This window comes from Saimiri boliviensis, chromosome 2 (genome assembly GCF_048565385.1).
Source record: "Saimiri boliviensis isolate mSaiBol1 chromosome 2, mSaiBol1.pri, whole genome shotgun sequence".
In the NCBI taxonomy this organism is placed as follows: Eukaryota; Metazoa; Chordata; class Mammalia; order Primates; family Cebidae; genus Saimiri; species Saimiri boliviensis.
In genome coordinates this window covers 9,861,868-9,875,040 of record NC_133450.1, presented here as the reverse complement: position 1 = coordinate 9,875,040, position 13,173 = coordinate 9,861,868, and the positions used below count along the sequence as shown (strand labels likewise).

General features: G+C 47.8%; 1 long non-coding RNA gene across 1 annotated transcript; it reads left to right on the top strand.

Moving 5' to 3' along the window:
* Positions 1–11,749: 11,749 nt before the first annotated feature.
* On the top strand, positions 11,750–13,173 carry LOC141582549 (uncharacterized). Its single transcript, XR_012515411.1, has 3 exons — positions 11,750–12,001; positions 12,331–12,429; positions 12,981–13,173. It is a non-coding gene; the product is annotated as an uncharacterized LOC141582549 (long non-coding RNA).

Genomic DNA, 13,173 nt, shown 5'->3' with positions numbered 1-13,173 from the left:
AAGCAGACGCTGAGATGGCGTTAGGAAGTGCAATAGGCTTGTTGGGGATTTACACCTGTGTAAGGACGACTGGCGGAGAGCGCCTCAGACGGCCGTGCAGAGCTGACCAAGTCTCTGCCAGCCCGGCAGGGAGATCCGGGTGGAGACTGCCGGTTTGAAGAGTCCCGCGATGGGATGACGTGGCCGGGCACTTGCACCCGTGCGGTGCTCAGGCAGCGGCTGGGGCTGCCTGGGAAGAGCCGGACACGGAGTGTGCCAGACGGGAGGTGCTGGAGGCTGCTCACTGCGCTCCCTACACAGCTGGTCTGCAAGTTCATTCATTGTTTCCTTCCTTCCTTCCTTCCCTCCCTCCCTCCTTCCTTCCCTCCCTCCCTCCCTCCCTCTTTCCCTCCCTCCCTCCCTCCCTCCCTCCCTCCCTCCTTCCTTCCCTCCCTCCCTCCCTCCCTCCTTCCTTCCTTCCCTCCTTCCCTCCCTCCCTCCCTCCCTCTCTCCCTCCCTCCCTCTCTCCCTCCTTCCTTCCTTCCCTCCCTCCCTCCCTCCCTCCCTCCCTCCTTCCTTCCTTCCCTCCTTCCCTCCCTCCCTCCCTCCCTCCCTCCCTCCCTCCTTCCCTCCCTCCTTCCTTCCTTCCCTCCCTCCCTCCCTCCCTCCCTCCCTCCCTCCCTCCCTCCTTCCCTCCCTCCCTCCCTCCCTCCTTCCCTCCCTCCCTCCCTCCCTCCCTCCCTCCCTCCTTCCTTCCTTCCTTTCTCTTTTTCTATTTTTCTCTTTCTTTTCTGTTTTCTTTCTGTCCTCTTTTTTCGTTCTCTCGCTTTTCATTTTCTTTCTTTTCCCTTCCTTTTTTTTCTTTTTCTTCTTCCTTTCTTTCACTTTTTTTCTCTCTCTTTTTCGTCCTCTTTTTCCTTCCTCCTTCTTCCTTCTTTCTTTTCTTTCTTTTTCTCTTTCTTTTCTTTCTTTCTTCTGAGACAGGATCTCAACTTTGTCACCCAGGCTGGAATGCAGTGGTGCAATCACGGCTCAAACTGCAGCCTCAAACTCCTGGGCTCAAGCGATCCTCCCACCCCAGCCTCTGGAGTAGCTGGGACGACATGTGCATGCCACCATGCCCAGCTAATGTTTTAAATATTTGACAGAGACAGGGTCTCACTATGTTGCCCAGGCTGGTCCCGAACTCCTAGCCTCAAGTGATCCTCCAGCTTCCGCTTCCAGCCTCCGCTTCCCAAAGTGTTGGGATTACAGGCCTGAGCCACTGCGCCTGGCCTGCAGGTTCTTTCTTGAAGGGAAACACCAGCAGCCTCTTGTCTCTGGAAACACCATCCTCCACACGCAACCCATCTTCCTCCTCTCTGCTCCTTGCTGGTCAGGGCCCCCCTCCAGCTGTCCTCCCTATTCCCCTGCCTTTCAGAGCCAGCTTTCAGGACCTTGAGGGCAGGATGCTAGGCATAAGCCGGTCGTCTTCCTAGTGGATTCTGTGCTAGGGAAAAGCCTGCACAACCCAAGGGGCTGAGAGGAAGCGGAGCCACAGCTCTCCTCACCATCTTGTGGGACTTGTGCAAATTAGAACCACGCTTCTGGGTTTCCCATAGCACAGCCAGGGTAATTTTCCCTAGCAGCCTCCAGGGATAGGATCCAAAATGGGAATCTAGGAGGAGCTGTGTTTCCCCCAAGGGAATGGCACGCAGAGAGCGTAGAGCTCTGGTGGTTGTTAAGGGGTGCGTGTCCCCCACCCCCCATCCCCCATGCCCCAGCACAAATTTACCTCTCAATACTGGCGGGGTCCCAGGAAAGGGAGCTTAAAGAGGGTTTTTTTCCAGCATCAGTCAGGCCTGAAGGTGCACGGGAGGTAAGGGGGAGGGGCTGGGCGAGGACTGGGCTGGGGCAATGGAGGAGCTCCGGCATATGCTATGCTGGGCTGCCCCCCACCCCCACTCCTCCAGGCGCAGTGATGCCCATCTGCCATTTCCGAGCACTTGGGCAGTGCCTGCAGCTCACGCTCCCCGGTCCAGATGGTCACCCATCCCTCCCTCCCCACTCTCCCTGCCCTCTCCCCGAGTCCCACTCAGAGCAAGCACCTGGACAAGCCAATGCTGCCTCCCAGCACCTTCTCCTTCCAGCCAACTGCGGCCTAGCAGGACAGGTAGAGGGTCCCCGGTTGTCAAGGAAACCAGGCCTGCCCCTCCTCCCTCAATCTTGCTGCAGGGTGGGAGGCAGACAGCTGGGTGGGAAGGTGGAAGATGGACAGACATGCAGGTACAGACAGTAGGAGAACTTGCAGAGAAACACGCACACCCAGAGCCTGAGAGAGGGTAGAGGAGTGTACAGGATTTGTTGTGACTGTGATCTGTCTGTCATCGTGTACAGGGCTGAAACAGTGTAGACAAGTATGCAAATATGTGCAGGGCCGTGAGCCTGTGGGAGTGGAGCATGCTTCCGTGGGTCTGAGTATATGAGGCCATGGTTATCCAGCTCGTGTGTTTCGTGAGCCTGTGTGCGTAGTCGTGCATGGGAATGTGTGTGTAGTAAATGGGTGCCTGTGAGCACGACCATGAGGGTGTGTTGTGAGTGTGTGCACATGGGTATGAAGGTGGATGACTCGGGGGAGGGCTGTAAGTGCCCTATCCCTCCCCCAGCCTTGTCCTTCTCTACCCTAAAGGCAGGCCAGCTGGGTCAAGCTCCTACCCAATGGGTACTGGGGCCCAGGAACTGAGGAGAAAGGCCTTAATGATGTTATCGTCCAGCCAGACCTTCCCGTGCCTCCCTGGCGTCTGTCAGGGAAATCCAGTTTGGAAGAAGCGGGCTGGTGGAGTCCCAGGACTCCACAGAAGGGGGTTTTGGGTGGTAAGCACTGGGTAGACTCTGGGGTGCAGGTGGGGAAGCCTTGAAGGAAGGAGCAAAGGTCCTGGTGCAAAGGCCTAGCTGCCCTTGCAATCTCACCCTCACCTCCCAGGCAAGATGGTGCTGCTCCCTCCCTTCCTGTTGTCCTGAGACTGTAGCTCCCTGTACAAGAGTTATATTTTTCCCTCAAAAGGGGAGCCTCCCTAGGATGGTCCAATTTTCTTCCCTTACATAAGACATTCCCAGAGTGTAGCACTTGTGTCTTCACATTCTTATTGGAATGGGTTCTCAGCTAAAATGCAGGTGGCTCAGTTACATTTGAATCTCAGATAAAAAACAAATGATTTTCAGTACAAAGGAACCCAAACAGTGTGTGGGAAATACACATACTAAAAAATTACTCATTGTTTCTTAAAATTCCAATGTAACTGGATCAAAGGATCAAGTATAAGAGAAATGAGAAAATTATAAAATACTTTGAGCCAACAGAGACAAAAACATAATATACTAAAATGTCTAGGATTTGGCGAAAACAGTGCTTAGAAGGAAATGTACATTTTTATCAATGTAAATTCTTATAAAATTCTATAAATTCTTATAAAAAAAAGAAAGAGCTCAATCAATTACCTAACTCCACACATTAAGGAACTGGAAGAGGAAGAGCAAACTAAACCCAAAGCAAGCAGAGGAAAGAAATAATGAAGATGAGAGTGGAGATTGGCCAGGCACCATGGCTCACACCTGTAACCCCAGCACTTTGGGAGGCCAAAGGAGGAGGATCACTTGAGTCCAGGAGTTTGAGACCAGCCTGGGCAACATAGTGAGACTATATCTCTACAAAAAATATATAAAACTTAGCTGGGCATGGTGGTGTGTGCCTGTAATCCCAGCTACTTGGGAGGCTGAGAGTTAATCACCTGAGCCTAGGAGTTTGAGGCTGTGGTGAGCCTTGATCTAGCCTGGGCAACAGAACGAAATCTTGACAAGGAAGGAAGGGAGGGAGGGAAGAGGGAGGGAGGGAGGGAAAGAAAGAGAGACAGAAAGAAAGAAAGGAAAAGAAAGAAAGAAGAAAGAAAGGGAGGGAGGGAGGGAAGAAGGAAAGAAAGAAAGTGGAGATAAACAGAGAACAGAATAATAATAGAGAAAAATCAATGAAAACAAAAGCTGGTTCTTTGAAAAGATCAACAAGGTGACACATCTTTAGCTAGTTTGATTAAGAAGAAGGAGCTAAGACTCAAATCACTAATGTCAGAAATGAAATTGGGGACATTACTACCAACCTTACAGAAAGAAGAAAAGATTATAAGAACATCGGAACAACTGTATGCCAGCAAACTAGATGGAATCCACGATTTCCTAGAACTGCAAAAACCGAGGAAGAAAAGAAACCTGAACAGCTGTAAGAAACAAAGCGATTCAGTAAATAATCAAGAATTCCCAACAAAGAAATGTCCAGGACCAGAAGCCTTCACGGGTGAATTCTACCAAACATTTAAAGAAGAATCAAAACCAATTCTTCTCAGATTCTTCCAGAAAATAGAAGATGAGGAATCTTCCTGGCTCATTCTATAAACCCAGCACTACCCTGATATGAAATCCAAACAGACATCACAGGAAAAGGAAACTGTTGTCAATATCATTTTACAAACATTAGATGGTCTAAAGTTCTCCGTAATTGCTGTGCCTATTGTCGAATGTGTTGCAGAGGATGACAGAACACTGCACACTGAGGCTTATTATTACTTACTCTTTAATAAACATTGTCTTCAGCATGTGAGTTAATTCAGAGAACTCCCAATTACGCAGTGGGCTCTGGTACACCTAGACTCTGCTGTTGTACGCAATCACTTGGAGAATAATTTCATAGCAGTGAAATCTTTTCTTTCCTTTTTCTTTTTTTTTTTTTTTTTGGAGGGGGGGAAACAGGATCTCACTCTGTTCCCCAGGCTGCAGTGCAACCTCTGCCTCCTGGGCTCAAGCAATCCTCCCCTGTCAGCCTCCCGAGTAGTTGGGACTACAAGCGTGAGCCACTGCACCCAGCTAATTTATTTTATTTTATTTTTTGTATTTTATTTATTTATTTATTTTTTTTGCGATGGAGTTTCGCTCTTGTTTCCCAGGCTGGAGTGCAATGGCGCGATCTCGGCTCACCGCAACCTCCGCCTCCTGGGTTCAGGCAATTCTCCTGCCTCAGCCTCCCGAGTAGCTGGGATTACAGGCACGCGCCACCACGCCCAGCTAATTTTTGTATTTTTAGTAGAGACGGGGTTTCACCACGCTGACCAGGATGGTCTTGATCTCTTGACCTCGTGATCCACCCGCGTCGGCCTCCCAAAGTGCTGGGATTACAGGCTTGAGCCACCGCACCCGGCCTATTTTTGGTATTTTTAGTAGAGATGGGGTGTTACCGTGTTGCCCAGGTCGGTCTGAAACTCCTAGCCTCAAGCAATTAGCCCTCCTCAGCTCCCACAGCGCTGGGGTTACAGGCGTGAGCCACAGTGCCTGACCTAAAGCAGTGAAATCTTTCAAGCTTTCTTCTGGTATAGCTTAAATCTTAGTGGATTCAAAATTATCACTGATGATAGAGTCGTCATAAAGATGAAGAGATAGAACCTGAATTACTCAGTTTGGTTGCCCCTCCTAACTGGTCACATCATGTCAAGATTCTCCATGTTTCAGCCATTTTCTGTGATTTTTGCAGAAGAAAAACTTCAGAAGGTACTTCCCAACTAGAATGAACAAATTTTCCGTTGAAAATATTTTATGAGGAATTTTTGGCTACAGAAACCTGTGAAAACCACTATGATTGATGCTGAAAAAACAAAGATAGAAACAGTATTGAAATTTCTGGAATTTTTTTGTGAAATGGAATTTTCAGCATCAGTAGAAAACCTATCCTTATATTTAAGATTTTCCTAATTTACATATTTGTTGCTTCATGTGAAAGTAACTTTTCAAAGTAACCATTAATTAAAAAAGCGTTCTTTATAAGCAAAGATAGATGGACAGATATCACTTTGCTATCTATTGAGCATGAATTTAAGAAGATTACTTTTATGTTGTTATCCACGGATTTGCACAAGCTGTAATGCTTTTAATTGCTACTGCAACAGATTAATATATTGATATATGCTTTCTCCTGTTTTGAAAACACTAATATAATTAGAAAGTACTAATCCATTACTATTTCCCTTCTTTTCTTTTTATTAAAAAATTTTATTGGCATGCATATGAATATACAAGTTTTATTGGCATGCACATGAGTACGTGTGTGTGTGTGTGTGTGTGTGTGTGTGTGTGTGTGTGTGTGTGTGTATTCATGTGGATATATGTTACCTGCTCCATCCCCTGATTCTGACCCACTCCTGCTCCACAGGGCTCCTCTGCGGTTAAGGAATAAATGTATATATTCATATGCATGCCAATAAATTTTTTTAATAAGAAGAAATATATATGTATTTATAAAGCTCAACAAGACATTTTCTCTGTCTGCATTTCTTTTCCAACATTTGTTTTATTTCTTTTATTGCCAGATTCTGACCGAAAGTACATTTGTTGTGTAGTGGACGGGATGACCCCCACTCCACATATCAGATGCCACTGGCTGGGAGAGGTATTTGTCTGTAGCCCTGAGGACCCAGGACTTCATGCCTCTCATTCCTTTCTGGAGCCTTCCATTCCAAAAAGAAATAATACCTGCTTGGACTTGGCTGGAGCGCCTCAGCCTTCGCTGATGGTTCCACAGTTTCCCCCTCTCCCCTGGGCCTGGCTGCTTCCTCTGCCATGTGGTTCCAGGCCCCCAGCCAGCAGGGAAGCAGACCAGGGTGAGAGCAGAAGGGAGCCTCGGGGTGTTAATTGGTGCTAACGAATTCCTGCAGCCCCATCTTTCCTCCACCTCTGTGGGGCGGCAGCTGACAATGCCATCTTTGCATTTTGCACACTGAAGTCAAGCAGTCCCCTTCCCCGGTGCCTGAGTGCCCTGCCTGGATGAGGAGAAGGGGTGGGGAGAAAGAGGATGTTCACAATAAAAACCATCAGCACTTTCTCTGTGCCAGGATCCTTCCTAAGCACTTTCCAGGTATTTTGCTCATTTAAGCCTCATCACATGGTAGGGTCCTATTAGAAACCCTGTTTGACGGCGGAGATGCAGCTGATGTGTTTTGAGTCTTGACTCTGTGCCAGTTCCTTACCAGGCTATGGGCAGATCTTCCCCTGTGAGGTGTCTGCCATCATTATCCCCATTTGAAAGGAGAGGAAACAGCCCCAGGGAGGTTAAGTAATTCAACCAAGTCTACACAGCTAGAGAGAGGAGAGGCAGGATTTGGACTCAGGCTGGCTGGTTCTAAAGCCTTATCTTCTCGATCACCACCCAAGATATCCTCTCTGAAGGAACTCCTACTTAAAATCGGGTCTCTGAGCCTGTGGGTACCAAATGAGAGGTGCCTGCAGGAATACTGGTTCCCTCCAGCCTTGGGTCACGCCTACTGGGAGTCAGGATATCCAGCGGACTCTTCAGCGTCCCAGGCGCTTTGCTTCCCTGGGCTGTTGCCCGCCCCCTCTCCTGAGTCTGCCCCACTCCTGCTCCACAGGCCTCCTCTGTGGTTAAGCAGCAAATAAAGCTCCATGCTCCTGACTTCCCTTCCCTGGCCTGGAATTTGGAGACAAAAAGTCATCCTGGGTGGGGGAGGGAGCCTGTTCAGCCAGGCACCCTTGGGGCGAACTCAGCATGACACAGGGTTCTGGAGGCCCAGGGATGGCCTCCCTTGGCATTGATTTGGTAGCTCCCAAAGCTACCAAACACAGCATTACATGCAACACACACCATGCCTTACAGCAGCTCAAGAACCTGAGCTTGCCTGCGAGGAGGCAGCATGTCCAACAAATGACTCAGACTGGCGGATGCCCACTTTCCTACTTGGGTCTGAGGTTCTCTGTTCTCTGGGTTCTGTGCTTCAGTTTTCTTGTCTGTGAAGTGGGTATCGTAATAGGACTCATATTACAGTGTTACCATAAGAATTCAATGACACAGTGCACACCGCATGCTTAGAAATAGTCCTGTCTCACAGCAAGTTGTTAGGGAGCCAAAGATCACCTCCAGCCCCACTTCGGCCCTTTGGCTGGATCTAGAAATCTTGCTGACGACTGGCAGACTAACGAGAGGAAAGCACACAAATTGTACCACGTGGGGGATCTTCATAAGAGAGTGAAGCTCGGCCGGGCACAGTGGCTTACACTGTAATCCCAGCACTTTGGGAAGCCTAGGTGAGTGGATCACAAGGTCAGGAGTTCGAGACCAGCCTGGCAAATATAGTGAAACGCCATCTTTACTAAAAATACAAAAATTGGCCTGGCATGGTGGTGTGCACCTGTAGTCCCAGCTACTCGGGAGGCTGAGGCAGGAAAATCACTTGAACTCAGGAGGAGGAGGTTGCAGTGAGCCAAGATCTGGCCACTGCACTTCAGACTGGGAGACAGAGCAAGACTCTCTCAAAAAAAAAAAAAAAAAAAAAAAAAAAAGAGAGAGAGAGAGAGAGAGAGAATGAAGTTCAAAGTGACCAAAGAAAAAGATGATTTTATATTTAGACAAAGAAAGATAAATATGAGACTAAATGACAGGACACAGGGGATCTGGCTAGGGGCAGTAAATTTCTAAGGAAGTCACCAGGAGATATATGGAGTTATAAAGCTAGTGGAAGATAAGGGTTACTTTGGGGAGTATTTTTATGCAGAACCATTGCAACTCCCAATTCTCAGTCTATGGTGATAAGGGCTATTTTCTCCCCCTCCTATGGAGAGGGACCCCCTGCCGGAGGAATGTTTAGGGCTTGCTGCATGCAGGAAGAGACAGCTCAGCTTGCCCTTTCTGAAACTACAATTTCTTCAATGTTTTCAACTCAAAATAATTAATACACCAATTTGGTGTATTTGGGAATGGCACTTCCTTCACTCCTTCAAAGTCCTATAGAAATGTTGGCTATGAAAGATTGGGCATGGTGGCTCACACCTGTAATCCCAGCACTTTGGGAGGGCGAGGTGGGGGGATCATGAGGTTAGGAGTTCAAGACCAGCCTGGCCAAGATGGTGAAAGGCTGTTTCTACTAAAAATACAAAAATTAGCTGTGCGTGGTGGGTGCCTATAATCCCAGCTACTCAGAAGGCTGAGGCAGAGAATCTCTTGAACATGGAAGGTGAGGTTGCAGGGAGCCAAGATTGTACCATTGCACTCCAGCCTGAGTGACAGAGCAAGACTCTGTCTTAAAAAAAAAAAAAAAAAAGTTGGCTCTGATCATCTTTTGCTATTGTGAGGCCAATCCCAGTGACCAGCAATGGAGCCACCCCCTGGGGTTCCTTGTAGGGGTCAACCTGGGAGATACAGGGGTAAAGTTGGAGGCTGAGTACAGGCCATCGAGTCTCCGGAACCTGCTTTACAGCTGACCCGCGGTATGACCCAGGACAAGTTACTTCTCCTCTCTCTCTTCCCGGCGCTGCCCCCACCTCACCCCCAGCCCCACAACTGTGTTTCATTTTCTCATCTGCAAAGTCAGGGAGGTTATAAGGATTAAGTGAAAATGTGTACAGAGTGCCAAGACACAAGTGGTGGCTACCATTTCCACCGTCATCAGTACTGCCCTTTACCCTCTGAGAGGCTGTCAGAGGGGAGGGGAGGAAAATAAAGAACAAGGAGTATTACTTTGGTTTGTAGCTAAGGACACGGGGACCTCGAAAGTCAAAGTGATTGACCTGAACTCCCACTGTAGATTTCTGGGACATCTGGGATTTTAAAACATAATAGTACCAATCGCTTCTGTCAATAAACCATCTTGCCGTTTACAAACTGTTTTTGCAGGCATTAGCTCATTTACCCCAGCCTGAGACTTGAGTGATGTTGCCCCCATTTTTTTAATAGATTTTATTTTTTAGAGCAGTTTTAGTTTCACAACAAAATTGAGCAGAAAATACAGCGAGTTGGGAGCTAAACAATGGGAACACATGGACTCAGGGAGGGGAACAACACACACCAGGGCCTGCCAGGAGGATGGCGGAGGGAGAGCAGGTGGAGGACAAACCAGGGAGAAGAGCTAATGCATGGGGGGCTTAATACCCAGGAGATGGGTGGATGGGTGCAGGAAACCATGATGGTACACGTTTACCTATGTAACAGACCTGAGTGTTCTGCACATGTATCCCAGAACCTAAAAGAAAATAACATTTTGGAAAAAAGCACATCCAAAAAAAAAAAAAAGAGAGAGAAAAAATACACTAAGTTCCCATATGCCCCCTGCTTCCACACGCACACACGCTCCCCCACTGTCAACATCCTCCACCAAAGTGGTACATTTGTTACAATCAATGAATCTGCATTAACATGTCATTATCGCCCAGAGTCCAGAGTTCACATTAGGGCTCACTCTTGGTGCTGTGCATTCTGCGGGTTTTGACACATGCATCCACCACCACAGGATCACACAGAGTAGCTTCACGGCCCTAAACTTCCTCTGTGCTCCTCCTGTTCGTCCCTTCCCACTAACCCTGGGCGACCACTGATCTCTTCACTGTCTCCATAGCTTTGCCTTTTCCACAGTGTCATCTAGTTGGAATCATGCAATCCGCAGGCTTTGCAGATCAGCTTCTCTCACTCAGTAATGTGCATTTAAGGTTCCTCTGTGTCTTTTCATGACTTGGTAGCTCATTTCTTTCTGACGCTGAATAATATTGCATTGTCTGGAGGTACCAGTTTATGCGTTACTCACCTACTGAAGGGCATCTTGGTTGTGCCCAGGTTTTGACAATTCTGAACCAAGCTACCGAAAACACTCATGTGCCGGTTTTTGTGTGGACGTAGATTTCAAATCCTTTGGGTAAACTCCAGGGAGAACGATTGCTAGATCATATGGTAAGAGTCGGTTTCCTTTTGTAAGAAACTGCCGGCCGGGCGCAGTGGCTCAAGCCTGTAATCCCAGCACTTTGGGAGGCCGAGGCGGGTGGATCACGAGGTTGAGAGATCGAGACCATCCTGGTCAACATGGTGAAACCCCGTCTCTACTAAAAATACAAAGAATTAGCTGGGCATGGTGGCGCGTGCCTGTAATCCCAGCTACTCAGGAGGCTGAGGCAGGAGAATTGCCTGAGCCCAGGAGGCGGAGGTTGCGGTGAGCCGAGATCGCGCCATTGCCCTCCAGCCTGGGTAACAAGAGCGAAACTCCGCCTCAAAAAAAAAAAAACAAACCAAAAAAAAAAAAAAAAAAGAAAAAAGAAACTGCCACGTGGTCTTCCAAAGTGGCCGCACCATTGCATTCCTACCAATGATGAACGAGAGTTCCCGTGGCTCCACATCTTCACCAGCATTTGGTGTTGTCAGTGTTTAGAGCTTTGTCCCCATTTTGCAAATGAGGAGACAGAGTTAAAGACTTGCCCAGGGAGTGGCAGAATTGCCCTCCCACACCACCTCCTTCTTGCACACATAACCCTTACAGTGCACAGACTGATGTGTGATCTTGGGCTGAAGAGTCATTGGTCAGTGGGGTCTCTGGCCTTGGGAAAGTTCTCACCTGCAGAGAGAGGCTACTTTGGTGGGTCAAATGGTCAAGAGGCCTTATGGAGGTGATAAGAGCAATAGTGCAAACATGCAGGGTCCACTGTTTCTCTTGCCATATGCAGAGGACTGGGTAGGGTGGTAGGAAAAGCTGGGCTTGGATTGTAGGTCTGCCACTTATTAGGTATGTGACCGCATGTAAGTCACGCAGCCTCTTCCAGCCTAGATGAGGGCAACTTTGTGGGATTCTTGGAAGGAGCAAAGGAGGCTCTGCATACCTAGTACCTGCATGTAAACACAGCAGTTGTTTAGAACTTCCACCATCTATCTGCATAAGGGATATTGATTAGTGGTTTTCTTTTCTTGTGATGTCTTCCTTAGGATTTGGTAATGCTGGCCCCATGAGTTAGGGGCTACTGTGGATCGTGATCATGAAGTCAGAAGACATTGAAGGAAACTTCTGGGTGGTGACTCATAAGCAGGTGTTCTTCCATTAAGACAAGAACAGAGGCTAAGATTTTGAGAACAAGCAGTGCGCCCGCAAAGTGAGCTGATCAGGGGAGCCCCAGATGGAAAAGCTGAAGTGCTTACAAGTCCTTTTGTTCTCTTCTGAAGTGCAGTGAAGACCTGGAAGCTGAGGTCTGTCCCAGCTACACTGAGGGGAATATTCAGTGGGTTTCCCTTAGGGAAAGAAAGGGTCTCTGTTCAAACAATCAGAAGACCCCCATGTCACAGCAGAAAGAGCCGACGGTGGAGCCAGGCCCACTACACGTAGTGTTTTCGTTTTTGTTTTGTTTTTTTGGTAGAGACTGGGTCTCACTATATTGTCCAGGCTGGTCTCCAACTCCTGGATTCAAACAGTCCTCCAGCCTCAGCTGCCCACAGTGCTGGGATTACAGGCATGAGCCACTGTACCCAGCTATATTATTATTCTTAATCAAGCACTTAATCAGGATTTTGTTCTTTAGGAAGAAAGCACGAAGGAAGCAGAGAGGAGGGAACGGATGACTGACGTCTAAAAGTCACGTCCCAGGCTGTGGAAGAGTTTTGGGATAGTGATCCGGATGGTAAATATCTCTTTAAAGAGCTGCCCAAGAACATTTAAATGAGTTTCTTTTAGTTTCTGAGGAGTTTCCCTGTAACCTTCCTTTCCCACTCTGCCCCGGCCACAAGGGGCTGTACTCAGTACTCAGTATTCAGCGCTCAGTACCCGTGAATACTGATGCGAACAGCATTAAATACACAGTAGTAGGGGTCATAGGAAACTGCAGAAACAAGGAGATCCATAGTATTTCAATACAAATAGATCCCTAAGAGCCATGGCATTGTGCATAACGATAGCATTGTCACCGTTTTCTCATGGTGGAAGATAAGAAATTAACCAGAAATGACGTTTGACAATAAAGAACCCAAAGAGATTGTTCCTGGACCTGAACGGGAGAAGATCATTCTTGGACCCTGCAAAAGAATCTTCACTGCGCAGATTGGAAAATAAACAAACATGTTACTACCTCTTTTCTCCCCATTATTCTAAACCTTTGTCGATATGTCACAATACCTCATTTGGGCCAAGAATTTTTAATTACACTTTAAAATCAAATTGTTTGTGTTGATGCAGGCCCCCCACACAGAAAACCTTCACCCAAGGCCCTGAACAAGCTGAGTACAGCTGTAACCAGTAACCCGGGAGATAAACCTTATTCTTGGGAACACGAGTTTGGAACATCTTTGATCAAGAAGAGACCTTGGCAGCCAAAGCCTGCTCTTTACAAACATAAGGGACTGAAACGCAGCAATGCCAGTGCCTGGAG